Genomic DNA, 14,078 nt, shown 5'->3' on the forward strand with positions numbered 1-14,078 from the left:
AAATCTGTATACTTTTTGAGTTTGGAACTATATAAATGTATTACCTGTTACCCTAAATAAATCAAGATTATAAAAATAATAAAAGCAGGAACATGGGGAATATACCTTAGGAAGCTGACAAATTGCAACAAGCCTAGAAACTTTAGTGTTGGCTTATAAATAGTCAAAGCAAAGAATACTCAACCACCAGGTGCCCTCTGATGGGGCACTGCCCTCTCTTTTACCTGCAGGTTGCCCTGAGCCTGGGAGTAAAGGCCAGAGCCAACCAGCCTCTAAAAGGAAGAGGGAGGTGGACAGGATAGAGCTTCCAGTGGGAATTTGGAGTGGATCAGAGTCAGCAGGGCACTATGACTCAGTGATCGGCGTGTTCCACTGTATCAGTCTGTTCCACGCTTCTAATAAAGACATACCCAAGATGGGATAATGTATAAAGGAAGGAGGTTTAATTGACTTACAGTTCAGCTTAGTTGGGGAGGCCTCACAATCACGGTGGAAGGTAAAGGAGGAGCAAAGTCATGTCTTACATGGCGGCAGGCAAGAGAGCATGTGCAGGGGAACTGCCTGTTATACAACAATCAGAGCTTGTGAGACTTATTCACTATCATGAGAACAGCCTGGGAAAAACCCAGATCCACGATTCAATTACCTCCCACAGGGTCCCTCCCATGACACGTGGGGATTATGGGAGCTACAATTCAAGATAAGATTTGGGTGGGGACACAGCCAAACTATACCAGCCACCATGGGAAGAGAGTGCTGTGCCTCTGTCACAATTATAATGCAAGACATTCTGCACCACTGTATAAAAAGTGTCAGGAAGAACTCAAGGAGGCCTTCTTCCATAGAAAACACGATTAACACTCCAGATGGGCACCCCCCCCATATATTAACCCATTTAATCTTCACAAACATTCCTCAGCAAAGGTACTATTTTTAGTTATCATCTAATTTTCATATAAGACCCAAGGTGACTGATTGTGTACAAAACCACACAACTTCCAAGCAGAAGAGCCAAAATGTGGATCCAAGTTGCCAGGCTGGTTCAAGAGACCATGTTGTTATTTGTGGCGCCATATTGCTTTGCAGAATACTTGAAATATGGGCACCATGTGAGCAAACACTTCACCTCTGATGCAGAAAAAAAATCCATTATATTAAAAAATTTTAAAAAATGAGCAACTGCTCATTTCTACTGCCGTTTGCCACTGTCTTATGAAGATCAACCAGGTATGAGAAGCAGCCTCAATAACAAAAGTCTGTGAAATCTGAAGGGTTTTCCAAAGTGGATGAACCTTGCATGGCACGTGGCTCAGTGGTGGCTGGGAAGATTGCGAAAATGTTCTCCGAGACACACAGAGCCTTGGGGACATTAGAAATGCAGCCCCACAACCCTGTTCTAGTGTCCAGTTTGCTCTCTGAGGACCAGTAATGGAGGCAAGGCTTCAGGGAGAGGACTTCACCTGTGCCTCTTGGTAAGGCAGGGTCTCTAAGGCCAGACACCAGTTCTGAAATGCACCTGCTCTGTGTCAGAGGCCAGAGTATCAGCTTCCCAGCCTTCCCCTAAAGCTAATTACTGGGCTGGTAAGAACTTGAGAGACTTGTTAACTTGATACAATAAATCATTTCAGGACAGATGCTGAGATATATATTTGTTTTATACATTTTCAGTTTTGACTGGGGATCACATGTCAGACTGTGATAGGAATAAAGAAAGCAGAAACTACTCATTCTGGTCATGAAAGACCTTAAATGAGGCTTGAGTGCAGAAAGAAAAGAAATAAGCTTCCAGAGGTGATGCTGGGCTGGGAAGTGGGAAGGGTCCCTTGGTGTAAGAAGACAAGCCTGTCAACATCTCTTTGCTTAGGAATCTCTTCCTTTTTGTGGGAGAAGCGGGGGTGTGTAGAACCAGACAGAAGAGGATTAAAATATTGACACTGGTTCTTAGTAGCTGTGTGGGCTTGGCAAATAGTTGAACTCCTCTGAGTTCCCCTGTTTTTCATTTTTATGCTGCTATGCTACAAATCACCCCAAAATGCAGTGGCATAACACAAAAGCAATCATTTTATTGTTTCTCGTTGTTTCTGTGAATCAAGAATCCTGGAAGGGCTTAGCTGGGTGTCTTTCGCTTGGGTCTCTCATGCAGTTGCTGTCGGACAGTGGCTGGAGAAGCCAGGGGCAGCTGGACAGCATCCTCTATTCACAAGGCTTGCGGGTCCTCCTTGTGGCCTTTCCACATGGAATAGTTGGGCTTCCTCACAGCATGGTGGCTTTGGACAGTAGGACTCCCTGCATGTTGGTGCAGGGCACTTTTATGACTTAGCTTTAAAGTTACATAGCATCACTTCCACTCAGCACTATGAGTCAACCAGTCACTACAGCCCACCTGGTTTCAAGGGGAAGAGACAAAGTTACCACTTCTTCATGGGAGAGTAGAGAGGTTCCAGAAGAGCATGTGAGCTGGGGACATGCGGAGTATGTCCCTGCGAATATTTCTGAAAAAAATACAACCTATAAGACGGAGTGCCATAATTTGAAAACGGATCATATTAATACTCATTGTAGAGGGGAAACGGGTGATGATGTGGGAAAACTGTCCAACAGTGTGCAGGTTCTCACGGACGCCATGCCCTACACATCGGCTTTCACCGCCTGGCATCTATTCCTCCTCTGTAGACACCTCCTGACTTCCTTGAGGAAAATTAATCTCCTCCACGGTAGGTAGTCTTCATGAGATGATAAACCGTGGGGCTTGCATTCTGAAACAGCACCAAGCAACGAAGAAGCTCCTTCACCATTTCAGACATGAAATGGAGGCTTGGGATGCCAGACCTGGCCCTTCGGTCTCCAGTAAAATCTTCTTTCAGGCTCTTTCCCAGCCTCTTCTCAACTGTTCCTCTCCCCTACTCTCCACCCAGCACTCCAGTGCTTCCAGCAAATTCTCTTGGAAGAGTTTAGGATCTACAAATGGCCAGCAACTCTGGCCAGGTGCAGTGGCTCATGCCCGTGACTCCAGCACTTTGGGAGGCTGAGGTAGGAGGATCACCTGAGCCCAGGAGTTTGAGACCAGCCTGGGCAACACAATGAGACCCTGTTTCCACAAAAAATTCCAAAGTTAGACAGTTGTGGTGGTGCACACGTGTAGTCCCAGCTACTCAAGAGACTGATGTGGGAGGATCACCTGAGCCCAGGAAGTTGAGGGTGCAGTGAGCTGTGATTGTGCCACTACACTCCAACCTGGGTGACAGAATGAGATCTCGTCTCAAAAAAAAAAAAAAGAAAAGAAAAGAAAAGGAGGCCACAACAATAACCTCAATGACCGTGGGCTTTAACATTTGCCAGGAACCTCCGTGGAGCCCAGGCAGCCAAAGGCCTGGCACGTGCTGACGGAGGGAAGGGGGGGGAGTTTTATGGAGACCTGTACAACTTGTGTATCAGTAAATCACCCCGCTACAGATGCTCCCAGAAGCCTGCTGTAAGCTGCGGGTGGGTGGAGTGGGAGACACTTGTAACTTGTTTTAGGAAGGGACCCAAAATGTAGGCTTATGCCACTGATTGGGAGGTTTTAGTTTGTGGTACTTTGCAATCTTCAAATATCTCCTACAGAAAGCAGTTGGTCTGAGCAATTTCCTTTAGGGAAAAGCAGATTATTTTAGCACATGGTTCCTCTAAGCACTGCTGAAAACTGTTTACACTAAGCAGCTATGAGCACGTTCATATTCCAGAATTCTCCAAAACAAATAGCTGAGCACAGTTATGTGTATAAGGTATGCAACTGAGACTGCTTAAATGAATACTAATGGGCGTTTTAGTCACCATTTTCAATGATTTTGGGGTTTTTTGGAAAGAGCCTTCTCGTTTTATTACCTGCCTGATTTACTTCTCTCCCCACAGCAGAGAGTCCCTGAGGCCCGATGCTGGCTCTTGAATTAAGAAGCTTGGGGATGCAGCAGCTGCTTCTGTTCCAGGGAGGGGGAAGAGTGGCAGAGACATCATTCACTGTTCCGTGGAAGCACGTGGATCCCAGACAGTCTCCCCCAAGAACACCTGGGGAACACTGGCCCGGAGACCACCTCATCACACTAGAAGCTGGGTGACAAGAGGAGCAGGGAGGGAGGAACTCCACGCCACGCACCAAGATCCCAATTAGGGCTGACACTTTGAGCCGTAAGAACCAGAGCTCAGATGCGTGTTCACAGCATCTGCTGGAAATACAGGAGCGTCTGTGCGATTTGGTCTGTTTAGGAGGAGCGTGTGGTGAAAATGAGGGGCAGCTGAGTCTCTGAAACAGCTGGCCTCCTTTCTAAGTCCCTCAAAAAGAGGCACAGTCGAGTTCCCGGACAGCTGTTTCGCTGCAAGCTCCGTACCTGGACAATACAGGTAATCAACCTCCTAAAGAAAACAAGCATTATTTTGACTCAAACAGGCCACTTTTGTGCATGGTTTACTTCCCGATGAACAATTTTTCCTGAACAATATACCTTGTGTTTGATTTGCACAGTGATTTTAAACATCCAAGAAAATGTTCAAAAATTGAAAGAGTTCTGGATTTTCAGGAGGCCTAGAAAAATCCAGAGATCTGGCAACTCACAGCCTGCATTCCCCCTTGGGAAGGCTCCAGAGCCTAAATAACGGACGTGTCCTCTAAGAGGGTGAAGCCCCCCACCCTCCCCACCTCCCGCAGCATGCAGAGTGTGGACATTCCACCCACTTCACCTGTCACTTGCATTTGCGACTCCTGACTCCTGCTTAAATGGCTTGGAATTTCACGTGGATGCCTCTGAGTTCGGCTAGCTTTGCAGCCTCTCAGCATGCAGTCCGACAATTAGGAATGTCAGTGGCAGCCACTCTCGGGAACTCACGAGGTATCCCAGGAAGGGTTTCCAAAAGGCAACATGCATCCGTTGAGTAAGGTTGAGTCATGTGGATAGAAAGTGTTTCCCTTTTAGATTCTTTCAGAAGCTTTGAGGTTAAAGCGAAAGTGTCCCAGATGGCCTGTAACCAGTCCTGGGCACAGATGCCCTGGAGCTGCAACAAGGCGGGATTGGGGGAGTGAAAGAGGTTCCGTGCAGGGCCCCTCCCTCTCCTCCCGTGGGCATTCCTGGCTCCCGCCTCTTCCCTGGCCCCTTCACTGGGCTGGGTACCAGCTTTTGGCTCCCCCCGCCCATTTCTATTTTGGGTGTGGGGGCCAGGGAGAAGGGGTGGCGTAATAAAGTTAGGAAGGGCAGGGACGCGGACTAGAGCTACCTCACAGCAGCCCCCGGGTCCCACGATTCAGAACGGGGGGGGGAAGAGGCGGCGCCGTATCGGCACGGAAATGCGTGCCACTGATTGATCTACACTAAAAAGCTAGGAGCAAACAACCCGGGTGCGCTACCACAGGGGGCTTTCTAAATAAATTCGGGTCCATCCACTTAATCAGTAATTGAAAAAGCTAAGTATGGGACAAGCAAAGCACTTTGACAACGTTAAGTTACCAAAAGAGACGTAACATATTACAGACTGATCCCGATGGTATAAAAACACTTACGTATGTTCTGTAAGGCAGGACGCAGTAATGGCAACAGTTACACAAGGTGTGGAATGTGAGTTTAAAAAACATTTCTTTGAATATGTTTTTCTGATTATGAAAGTAAAATAAGGGCATTGAAAAAAATAAGCCTAATAAAAAGGTAAGTGGAAGAAAATCTCAGCTCGGCCTAGTCGCTAGCTGGGCTGTGTGTGGCCCAGGACAGCTTTGAATGTGGCCCAACACGAATTGGTGAACTTTCTTAAAACATTATGAGATTGTTTGGCAATTTTTTTCCCCAGCTCATCAGCTATAATTAGTGTATATTATGTGTGGCCCAAGACAATTCTTCTTCCAGTGTGGCCCAGGGAAGCCCCTAAACTCTGATGTGTCCCCAGCACTTCCCTGACACCTGCTAACCCCCTTCTAACCTCCAAGGCAAGCACCTCGCCTCTTCCTGCTAATATTATCTAACTAGACTTCAATAGGATTTTTATGGTTTTTTTTTTTTTTTGAGATGGAGTCTTACTCTGTTGCCCAGGCTGGAGTGTAGTGGTGCGATCTCGGCTCACTGCAAACTGTGCCTCCCGGGTTCAAGTGAAACTCCTGCCTCAGCCTCCTGAGTAGCTGGGATTATAGGCACACATCACCACACATGGCTTAATTTTTATATTTTTAGTAGAGGTGGGGTTTCGCCATGTTGGCCAGGCTGGTCTTGAACTCCTGACCTCAGGTGATCCACCCACCTCAGCTTCCAAAAATGCTGGCGTTACAGCCGTGAGCCACTACTCCTGGCCAGGATTTTTATATTTTAATTGTATTTGTTTATGCTCACCTTTATTTTGTGCAACTGATAGGCATTCTCTCCATTTATTTGTGAACATTATATTTTTTAAATAAAACTTTTTTATGATTTGAATATTCATTTGGATGTTCACTTCCTGTGAGTGTCTTTATTCTTTTCTTTATCTACCCAATGGTAGGACTCCTCAGTTCATGAGAACATTAGAAAAATTTACTGAAATAAAGTACACAGAGCATTTTAGAAAGTGCCAGAGACAGTGAAATATACACAGTAGTATTCTGTGTGCTGTCAAGCACTATAAAATCTACAGAATATTACAGTTTTCTATGTAAGTTTCTATTTTTAAGATACTATATTTGCTTCTGGAAGAGATGTTAACAGTAGTGTTTTAAGAAGAAAGCCTAAGAGGGAACTTCTGAGATGCCCAAGTGAAGCAGTTTAAGTGAGGGTGAGCAGTACCTAACAGCACAGGTGCACGTGGTTCCGTGGGAAGTTGTGCGGGAGGCAGGTGTGCCTACACCAGCCCCACTGGGGAGCCCACCTCATCAACAGCCTCGGGGGGTTGCACTGCCAGCACAGAGTCCCCTGCACTTCAGAGTATGCCCACAGTTTAAAGAAACACCTGTTTTGACATTTTCCCCTGAAGGAATAAGCTTAAAGTAAGGCTCCAGGAATGCTTGCGGCAGAAACCTTTACTAGATCAAGGTACACGTTCGAATCAAAAGTAGCCAGGGTCGGCTCTTCCCTCCTGCCAGTGCTGAGATCAGCCTCACAGGCTTTGTGAACTGCTGGCTTCACTGCTCCCAGTTACTCAGACTCGCCCGGACACCTGGTTTTGAAAAAAGATGCAGATCAGGGGAAAGCAGAGAAAGGGGGAAGCAGAAGATGGTTCCTAAGGAACAGAAGGATGCCAAGAGGACCGCAAGACGTGTTCCTGCCTTTCAGCATGCGCTCCATGTGCTTTTATGCCTCTTCCCTGCAGACTTCGAGGTATTTGCTTCACGTTCGATCCTCTCCGTCACAGGGCGCTGACGGGGAAGGACCTGGGCAGCATGCTAATTGCTCTGTTGGCCCCGCACCCTGTAAATACGACGTGTACTCTGGTAGGTTGTTGGCTGACTCTGCCTGACTGCCGAGATGCTCAGACCTCTCTCAGAGTGATGCGGAGCCTAGAAGCCAAATGCCATGCTGTTTGGTGTGTGTATGAACCAGGTGCCAGCTGTCTTCCTGGGTCTGAGCATTTACAGGCACATGGTTCCAGGACCCTAACAACCCACAGGTGTTTCGGAGGTTCTAGGTTACAAGGAGATGGCGCACCATCAAAACAGCTGTCTTGTTTGACAGTTTTTCTAACAACTGCTCTCTTCCCATCTAAGAGGCCATTTCACCAGGGGAGGAAGCGGGAGGCAGGCGAAGGGGCTCTTACAGTTTTGAGTCTCAGGTTGGGTTCATTAGAAGCAGATCATAAGATGACGATTCATTTACAAGTGACTGATTAAGGATGCTCTTTCCTTTCTCCCCACCCACCAGGAGAATCTGGAAAGGGGAAGGGGAGAGGGAAATAGTTCACATTGCAGGAAGAAGCAAAGGGAAGGTGTGATTTCAAAGCCCCAGCCTGCAGCCTGATCCTGTGGGAAGCTGAGTCGAGCTGTGTCCGTGACAATTCAGAGTTGTCTGCAATGGGGGAGATGGGTTGGGCTTTCGTACTCCACACCCATCCATCACCGGCAAAGAGGACCCCAGGAAGAAGTTCGAGGCTCTTCCAAGAATCTGCACAAGTACACAAAAGTGAGCGGCAGCCCCAGGTAGTGCAGTGACGGATGCAGGTTCAGGGTGACAGAGCAAACCCCACGATTACGGACTGAATTGTTCCCTCCAAAATTCATCTCGCAAAGCCCCTATCCCCAGCGTGACTATATTTGGAGAGCAGGCTTTTGAGACAGTAGTTAAGGTTAAATAAAGTCGTAAGAGGGGGGCTCTAATCCCATAGGACTGGTGTCCTTATAGGAAGAAGCCAGGCGCAGTGGCTCACACCAGTAACCTCAGCACTCTGGGAGGCTAAGGGAGGTGGATCCCTTGAGCTCAGGAGTTCAAGACCAGCCTGGGCAACATGGTGAAACCCCGTCTCTACAAAAAATACGAACAAAGTAGCCTGGTCCCAGTTACTTGGAGGGCTGAGAGAGGAGGATCGCTTGATCCCAGGAAGTCAAGGCTGCAGTGAGTCCTGTTTACATCACTGCACCCCAGAGTGAGACCCTGTCTCAAAGGAAAAGACAAGACACCGGGAGCTTCTCTCTCCACGTACAGAGGAAAGGCCCTCTGAGGACACAAGACGCCAAGGGGGTGGCAAACTGCCAGACAGGAAGAGATCTCTTACCAGAAACTACCCTTGACAGCACCTGATCTTAGACTTTCCAGCGTTCAGATGGTGAGAAAATAAATTTCTGTTTTTTAAGCCAACCAGTCTTTGGAATTTTGTCCAGGCAGCCCTGGCTGGCTAACACACCTACTGAGGGACACAGAGCAGTAAAAGGGACTTTAACAGGAACCGGTGGAGCAGTGTCTGCTACGTGGGGAGGCCTATTGGGTGTATTTCCTGTTAGGATAAGAATAAGCACAAGGGACGACCTGTCCTTCAAGGCAGACCTTCTGGGTTTGAATTCCACCTGCACCTCTTACTGAGTGGGTTTGAATAATGCATCGTGCCTCAGTTTCCCCACATGTAAATTGAGATCATAGCTCACTGTGTCTACCTCGGATGCCTGAAGGAGGATTCGATGCGCAGGGGGATTAGAGGCAAAGCATTTGGAGCACGCGAGGCACACAGCCAGCACTGCCGGTCTCGCCTATGATTCTTCTTTTCTTCACTCAAGTGCCATTGTTCATCCTGTGCTGAGCACGACACGGTTCATCACTCGCCAGGTGTGAGTTCATATTTGGGACAGTCTTCACATATCTCTTCTTCAAAGGTCCCCCCCGTAAGACTCCTGGCCGTAGACTGTCAGCATGGTAGCTGGCAAGCACCGGACACTTGACAAATATTTGTTGAAGAAATGAATGTGGGAAAGGGGAAGTCTAGAGCTTTTTCCCACAGATGGAACTGTGCGAGAACGTTGCAGCAATAGGGGACACCTTCTGAGCCAAGCAGCCCTTTGACGCGCCGCGGGGTGAATGATAGCTTTACTGTGTGCAGCACGCACTCTCTCCGCTCACCCACCCTGTATGTCTGGGTGGAGAGGACTTCCTCACCCCATGTCCTGGCCTCGTGACTCACATTGGCCAAGGGGATGTCAGTGGATGGGACACCAGTTTTGGTCTTAGATGAGAGGATAATGAGCTGCCGTGAGAAGAGCATGCCCAGAATAACTCTGCCCCTGGGCTCAGGACCGAACACACATGGACAGACAGACTTTCAGCTCAAGGTTTGGAGCTAAGCCCAACCAGCTCACACCTGGAGGCGGCCTCCCGCCTCAGCTTCCCCTTAGCCAGCCCAGACTGCACTTGACCTACAGCCCCGGGAGCAGGAGAGCAAAGCTTGGACAGTCATCCCTCGTTACCCAGGGGGGATTGGCTCATGGACCTTTTGCAGATCACAACAGCCATGGATGTTCAAGTCCCTTAGATAAAAGAATGTACTAGTTGCATATAACCTCTGCATATCCTCCTATATACTTTAAATCATCTCTAGATTATTTCTCATATCTTGTATAATGTAAATGCTATGTAAATAGTTACTGTTGCACCGTATTGTTTAGAGAATAATGACAGGAAAACAAAAGTCTGTACATGTGCATTACAGACACAGCCTTCCACTAAAAAAATATTTTCCCGAGGCGGGTGGATCACGAGGTCAAGAGATCGAGACCATCCTGGTCAACATGGTGAAACCTGTCTCTACTAAAAATACAAAAAATTAGCTGGGCATGGTGGCGCATGCCTGTAATCCCAGCTACTCAGGAGGCTGAGGCAGGAGAATTGCCTGAACCCAGGAGGCGGAGGTTGCGGTGAGCTGAGATCGTGCCATTGCACTCCAGCCTGGGTAACAAGAGCGAAACTCTGTCTCAAAAAAAAAAAAAAAAAAAATATTTTCCATTTGTGGTTGGTGGAATCTGTGGATGCAGAACTCAGAACTCATGGATATGGAGGGCCACTGTACTTAGAAATCACTGAGATTTTGGTGTTTTTTTAATGTGGCATGATTGTGGCAAATGTGTCCACATCCTGGTCCCTAGAGTCTCTGAACATGTAATCTCATAAGTCAAAGGGAATTGGTAGATGTGAGTAGGTAAAGGGTCTTGCGATGGGAGATGCCCTAAGTGGGCCCATGTGATCATGGGGTCCTTATGTAGCTGACTGATACACCAGATTTTCATACTAAAACACTTTCACAAACCACGTAGCTAACTCACAAGCGTAGAGGCCAGATACGAGGCAATAGGCTGGAATGGGGCCTATGGCTAATCGGAGATTTTGTGTGTCCCAGCAAATGTCACTACAATTTTATTTTTGCATGAGAAACGTAGATCAACCAAGTTCAATTCAGGGACGACCAGTTCATAGGAGTTAAGGAACTGGAAGAGAGCAATGAAACTGGTGTAAAGAGAACGGCACTTGGACGCAGCCTCGCACACACCACAGATTTTCAAGCAGTTGTAGAGTTTAGTGGGCCCCTGGTACTCATTCATGGTCCTGTTTGAAACTTATGGACTAGAATGACTTTCAGAACCCTTGAGGCGTCAACGACAGGCGTGTTTAACCACTAGCTGCCTGCCGCTTTCAGAGCTCAGCTCCCCAGATCAGCTGTCATGGCTGATCTCCTGCTAAATCTCCCAATATGGAAGGCTTCTGTGTTTGGGGATTATTAGGGGTGATGCAGTCATGCGGGTAAGGGCCAGGGGACATGCTTTGAAGCTGTGCTTATTTACAAAACCACTGCTTTTAGTTAGACTTGGTGTGTGTGTTTGGAGTTTCTGCCTTTGAAGAAACAGCAACGGATGGGAATGGTTGGTAAGGGGTCATAAAACCTTTCAGAACCACCTTTCTGGACCTGCCTGGGGAAGCCTCTGTGTGGCAGCCACTCCGTGGGCTGACCAGTTTCACTCTTTCAAAACTATTTATGTCTCCCCAGGTGCTCTGTTTTACGAGCCAGGGGATGTGGCCGACATGGGGATGTGGCCAAGATCTTAAGCTGCAGATGCAGCTTCCGTATCTCAAATCGGTGACTCGCCTAAATGCAAAAGCTCACAGGGGATATTTCAAGAGCCAAAGGCAAGGAGCAAACCACTCTCTGCACCTGTGAACGCCATTCCAGATGGCACAGGCTCTCAGAGTCCTGCGGAGAGGCTCCTGCTGGCAGACACAATCATGGCCTTGGTGGGGCTCGGTGCCAATGAGGCTTCAGACACTTGACTGAGCAACTCTCACCTTGAAGCAAGAATACGCCCTGCACACCCCTGACTGGCACTGTCTGCTTCCGCTGGACCCAGCCAGGAAGGGTGACGCCATTGCCCGTGGCAGTGCTGTACATGAAAAAGGTCTTGATATCAGACCACCCTGGCTACCAGGGGAGCTTCCATGGGAAGGAACGTCATTCTCCGTCCTGGGAATCTTGGAAGGTGCACTCACTGGCCTGACCTCAGTACCCAAGGTGTCCAAACCCAGCATTTCAAAGACTCAGGACTGAATGGACATTACAGGGGCCGTGCTATAAGAAGACAGCAGGAGCCCAATTCTTCTACATCCTAATCCTTAGAACCTATGAAATGTTACCTTACAAGGCCAAGGGACTTTGCAGATATGATTAAGTGAGGGTTTTGGTATGGGTGATGATCTGGGATTATCCAGGTGGGGCCAACATCACCATAACGGCCCTTATAAGTGAAAGTGGGGCTGTGTGCGGTGGCTCCACCCAACCCACCACCTGCCCTCCTCTTTGAACACGTTTCTTGGGCCCGACCATCTGCAGTGCTTCTTTCTGCGTCTCAGATGCCATTACTCTCTGTTTCTGCATATTCAGATCTTCCTCGTGTCCACAGTCTGCCGAAACATTCAGGATGGCTGACTGTGAAAACTCATACACAATGTTTACCACTGAGACAGCAAACACAGCTGCAGTCGAAGCGGGGCTCCTGGAAGCCTCAGAACAAGCAGGGTTGCCACAGGAGCCCTTCAAGACTCGATACCATGAGGCTCATCTCCCTCGCTCTGATTCTCATTCCGGTTCCCACCTGAAGAATTATTCACATACGTAAATTCCACGCCTGTTAATGAACACATTCACTTTATTTGCATAATCAACACTAATCTTATGGGTTAATTAGACTTTATGTATATTCGATTCAGGAGATTTAATTTGGCCTCTGATCTCCTGCTTGGAACAAGGGACTCATAAACATTTCTTTCTGGCCATTTTTTCACAAGTTCAAAGATTCAGACACCCAACCCTCGCCCCTGACCTCATCTCCCAGATGCACTAAAAATCCTTCTTAGGGTAATGATGGTGAGGGTTGGTGTTTCAGTTTGTAAACTGTTGGAGACACCAGATTTTCTTTTCCTGGTTACACATTAAAGGAAGGACAGAGGGGGGCTTCCAGGGACATAAGAACAGCATGGCTGTAAACCAAGCAGATACGTTGAGGGTTTTTCATGGTGCCTTGCAGCTGTCACTTAAGAAAATGTGTCCAGTAATAGAATATTCTTTCTTTAATACTAATCCCTTCAGAAAAATAAACTGGCAGTATATATCAAGAGCCTTGAAAAATAATCTCAGTTTTTGAATCTAAGAAGCCACCCTAAGGAAAGAGAGACGTGTACAAAGATTTACGTGGAAGGCGCTTTACTGCTGCATTATCTGTAACAATAAATCTTGGACGTGCAAGTGGCCGGCAAACTTAAGAAAACAGTGCTCCACATGACTAATCATCAGAGAAATGCAAATCAAAACCACGATGAGACGCCATCTCACTCCAGTCAGAATGATGATTATTAAAAAGTCAAAAGAATAACAGATGCTGGAGAGATTGTGGAGAACAGGGAACACGTACACACTGTGTGTAGCAAAGTAAATTAGTTCGGTGGCTGTGGAAAGTAGTTTGGAGATTTCTCAAAGAACTCAGAACTGCCATCTGACCCAGCAATCCCATTACTGGGTATATACCCAAAGGAAACAGACTGTTCTACCAAAAAAGGCACCTGCACTCCTGTGTTCACTGCAGCACCGTTCACAATAGCAAAGACGTGGAATCAACCCATCCGCAGCGAACTGCATCAAGAGAGTCTGGTATACATCCGCCATAGACTACTACACAGCCACAAGAAAGAAAGAATCATACCCTTTGCAGCCACATGGATGCAGCTGGAGGCCATCATCCTAAGCAAATTAATGGAGGAACAGAAAACCAAATACTGCCTGTTCTCACTTGTAAGTGGTAGCTAACCAGGGGGTACATGTGGGCAGAAAGATGGGAACAATAGAGACTGGGGACTCCTAGAGTGGGCAGAGAGGGAGGGAACAAAGGCTGAAAAACTACCTGCTGAGTACTCTGCTCACCACTTGAGTGATGGGATCATTCATGCCCCAAACCTCAGCGTCAGGCAACACACCCACATATCAAAGCAGCGCGTGTACCCCCCGAAGCCAAAATAAGAGTCGAAATTTAAAAACAACTTGGAACCAGCCTAAATGGTAAAAAAGACAGGCATGGTTGGTTGGTTGTAGCATGTTAAATCCATCTCATGGAATATTATAAAGTTATTAAGAATGTTTTT

At 47.4% G+C, this 14,078-nt stretch overlaps 1 protein-coding gene across 1 annotated transcript in view; it reads right to left on the reverse strand.

The window, feature by feature from the left end:
* Nucleotides 1-14,078, reverse strand: part of TMEM132C (transmembrane protein 132C) — a 280,537-nt gene that overhangs the window by 146,393 nt on the left and 120,066 nt on the right. The window lies entirely within an intron of this gene.

This window comes from Aotus nancymaae, unplaced genomic scaffold, assembly GCF_030222135.1.
Source record: "Aotus nancymaae isolate 86718 unplaced genomic scaffold, 86718_ANA_hifiasm-v0.15.2.pri h1tg000021l, whole genome shotgun sequence".
Lineage (NCBI taxonomy): Eukaryota > Metazoa > Chordata > Mammalia > Primates > Aotidae > Aotus > Aotus nancymaae.